This window comes from Sapajus apella, unplaced genomic scaffold (genome assembly GCF_009761245.1).
Source record: "Sapajus apella isolate SASKATOON/1434 unplaced genomic scaffold, GSC_monkey_1.0 scaffold187, whole genome shotgun sequence".
In the NCBI taxonomy this organism is placed as follows: Eukaryota; Metazoa; Chordata; class Mammalia; order Primates; family Cebidae; genus Sapajus; species Sapajus apella.
In genome coordinates, this window is record NW_022437127.1 from 568418 (window position 1) to 572544 (window position 4127).

The window sequence follows — 4127 nt, forward strand, 5'->3', positions numbered from 1 at the left end:
CAGCACTGTTTGCAATAGCAAAGACCTGGAACCAACCCAAATGCCCATTGACGATAGACTGGATAGGGAAAATGTGGCACATATACACCATGGAATATTATGCAGCCATCAAAAACGATGAATTCGTGTCCTTTGTAGGGACATGGATGAACCTGGAAACCATCATTCTCAGCAAACTGACAGAAGAGCAGAAGATCAAACACCACATGTTCTCACTCATAGGCGGGTGTTGAACAATGAGAACACATGGACACAGGGAGGGGAGCACTACACACTGGGGTCAGTTGGGGGGAAATAGGGGAGGGACGGTGGGGGGTGGGTAGTTGGGGAGAGATAGCAAGGGGAGAGATGCCAGAAGTGGGTGATGGGGAGGAAAGCAGCAAATCACACTGCCACATGTGTACCTATGCAACAATCTTGCATGTTCTTCACATGTACCCCAAAACCCAAAATGCAATAAAATAAATAAATGGGGGGAAAAAAATTTGAACAAGCACTAAGAAGTATGAGGATTACTTTCCCTTCAATTTTGCCTTGGTTGTCAGGAAGCTTGGTGCCTAATTTCAAACTTATCTATAGCAAATATTTAAAATCTAGCGGCCAGTATAACTGTGATCTTTCCCTCCAGAGTACTGCTCTGGAATGGATGAGAGCAAAACTGGAGAAAGGGCAGGAAGTAGGAGGCTGTTGCAGCAATCCAGCTATGAAACATTTAGGAGGTGGTTAACAAGTGAGAAGGAGCGAAGAATCAAAGATAACTCTTCTACGTTTCTGGCTTGGGCAACTTGCAGATGATGCCATTCACCTGGGAAGGAGATTAAGCAGAACTTAGCAAGTTAATTTTGAATATGTAAGTTCTAAGGTACATAGGTATCAAGAAAGCCAAGAGAAAAAAGGTTTTTTGTTTTTTGTTTTTTTTAGGAAAAATAAAAAAGAGTGGATAATATTGTCAAATGGAACTGAGAAGTCAAGTAATGTAAGGTCCAGTGCCCACCAAATTTAACAACAAAGTAATCTGTTACTTAAGTGAGAGCAGTCTCAGTGAAATAGCGGGGTCCTAACCCAATAGTGGGGCAGAAATGGAATGCAAGTGGGAAGTGTAAACATCTTTAAGAAGTTTCGCTGAGAAAAGGGAATGAAAAAATGCAGTGGCTGGAGGTGTTTGGTTCATGAAATTAAGGGAGAATTCTTTTGAAGATGAGAGAAGCTTGTATATATGTTTAAATGTTAATAGAAATAAGTCTGCAGATAAGGAGAGACATGATAGGTCCGATGAAGTGGTTAGAAGGGCAGAAGATGAGAAAGAAGCTTAAATGGCATGATTAGCCTAAGAAAGAAAAAGTATGTATTTTCCATGTTTGTAGTAGGGAAAGGAGAAAAAATAGGCATGAGTACATACATTTATGGCGTGGAGATTCATGGGGCTTTTTTCTTTGATTTTTTTTTTTTTCTGCAAAATCAGAGTATGAGTTAGAGGGATTGTGATTGGTACTCTTGGCAATTTGAGGAATGTAAGAAAGTAAAATACCCACAGTATACGCAAGAGAGAGGGTCATAGCTAGGTAGCCAGAGGATTGCCAGGTACTGTGGAGAGCCCAATAGAGAACACTTTTCTCCAACTTTATGGTACATCATAATCACTTGGCTTATTTGTTAGAATGTAGGTACGAGAGCACCAAGAAGTCTTACTATAGCTGGGTGGAGCCTGGAACTCTGCATTTTAAACAAGCACCCAGGTGATTCTGATACAGAAGATCTTCAGATCACACATTGAAAACTATGGCTAGAGAGTCAAGGAGGGGATAGTTTTAGTATGGAGATGCTTTTTATGGAATGGGTGCTATAGTTTGGATGTTTATCCCCTCTAAACCTCATGTTGAAATGTGATCCAATGTTAGATCTAATGGGAGGTGTTGGATCATGGCAGTAGATTCCTCATGAGTAATAGGCTGATGCCTATGACATGGTAAAAGCCCCATAAAACTGCATACCTCATACCTCGGCTTTCTGTTGAAACTGCTCTCTGTAACCCTAATGTTACTGGCAAGCAGTCCAAACCCACGCCATCTTGGCCCCTGTAACTTGTAATAAGTAACTAAGGTCTGTAATTTCCACCACTACCCAGACAATGTGTAAACTGATGCTTATCTTGACTTCTGTAAACCACTTAAGTAAAAATCGGAGTGACAAAAGTCCCCTGGCCCTCGGAATGTCCAAAGCCCCTCAACCTCATCTCCGCCCAGGAGGTGATTTACAGAATCCACTGGCCCTCAGAATGTCTCAAGCCCCTCACCCCCATCCCCGCCCCTCACCCTCACCCCTGAGGTGGTTTATGGGTATAAAAGGTCTTAACACCCTCCTTTCAGGGCCACAGGTTGGACAGACATGAGTCCTCCGTGGCCACCGGCAATAAAGACCCTGCAATTTGGCATACTTTTGTCTTGGTGTTGCCTTTCTATGCTCACTCCAGTACAACAATGTCCTCCCTCAGAAGTGAATAAATTCTCACTGTACAAGAGCTGGTTGTTAAAAAGAACCTGATACCTCCTTATCTCCTTGCTTCGTTTCTCATTACATGATCTCTGCACACACTAGCTCCCCTTCATCTTCCACCATGAGTAGAAGCAGCCTGTAGCCTTCACCTAATGCATATGCCCAACTTCGAATTTTCCAGCCATCCCGAATTATGAGCCAAATAAACCCCATTTCTTTATAAATTATTTAGCTGGCCGGGCGCGGTGGCTCAAGCCTGTAATCCCAGCACTTTGGGAGGCCGAGGCGGGTGGATCACGAGGTCAAGAGATCGAGACCATCCTGGTCAACATGGTGAAACCCCGTCTCTACTAAAAATACAAAAATTCAGCTGGGCATGGTGGCATGTGCCTGTAATCCCAGCTACTCAGGAGACTGAGGCAGGAGAATTGCCTGAACCCAGGAGGCGGAGGTTGCGGTGAGCCGAGATCGCGCCATTGCACTCCAGCCTGGGTAACAAGAGGGAAACTCCATCTCAAAAAATAAATAAATAAATAAATAAATTATTTAGCTTCGGATATTCCCTTATAGCAACACAAAATGAACTAAGACAGTGGGGACAATTCCCAGTGGAGGGGAAACAAGAAGACAAAAAGAAATAATTGGTAGAGAAAATTTCCTAAGGAGTTGAGAGAAGGTGTGATAAAGAAGAAAGGAGGAAGGGTCACCCTTGAACAGGAGAGAAGGGACACATCTTTCACTAAGGGTCATCTCGTCTATTAAAATGGAAGAGAGAGCAGAGTACGAGTCTGAGGCTGAGGGAGTCATGGCAGGACAGGCGTTTAGAAAGTTTCTCCCACTCTTTGGACAAGTATTGGTTGAAAGGAGTGCTGCTGAAACTGTAACCAAAGGAGGCATTATGCTTCCAGAAAAATCTCAAGGAAAAGTATTGCAAGCAACAGTAGTCGCTGTTGGATCGGGTTCTAAAGGAAAGGGTGGAGAGATTCAACCAGTTAGCGTGAAAGTTGGAGATAAAGTTCTTCTCCCAGAATATGGAGGCACTAAAGTAGTTCTAGATGACAAGGATTATTTCCTATTTAGAGATGGTGACATTCTTGGAAAGTACGTAGACTGAAGTAAGTCACTACTGAAATGGCATCAATGTGAAGCTGCTCATTCCACTGAAGTTCTGAAATCTTTCATCATGTAAATAATTTCCATATCTCTCTTTTATAATAAACTAATGATAACTGAAAAAAAAATAAATAAAAATAAAATGGAAGAGGAGGAGGTAAAGATAGATGGTGAAGCAGGTAGTTTCACCTCAAACAAATTATTTCCCCAAATGATATCTCCAATAAGCTTGGAAAAAGAAAAAACATCAGTAATAGTAATTGAATTAAGTGCTTACCATATTCATGGCATTATGTAATGTGACATTTAAACCTTATAGTAACGCAAGTTGTAGGTACTGTCACCATTTTGTAGAGGAAGAAATTGAAATTAGAGAACAGAGAAGTAACTTGCCCAAGAAGGCACAGATCTTAAGTGGCAGAGACTGAGTAAACTAAGTTTGAACCTATGTTTGTCTGGCATCTGGGCCCACACTATGAGCCACAGATATTACAGATATTATAATGCTTAATTATATAGGG

At 41.9% G+C, this 4127-nt stretch overlaps 1 pseudogene; it reads left to right on the forward strand.

The window, feature by feature from the left end:
* Positions 1-3241: 3241 nt before the first annotated feature.
* LOC116543413 lies at positions 3242-3734 on the forward strand (annotated as a pseudogene).
* The last annotated feature ends 393 nt before the right edge of the window (positions 3735-4127 follow it).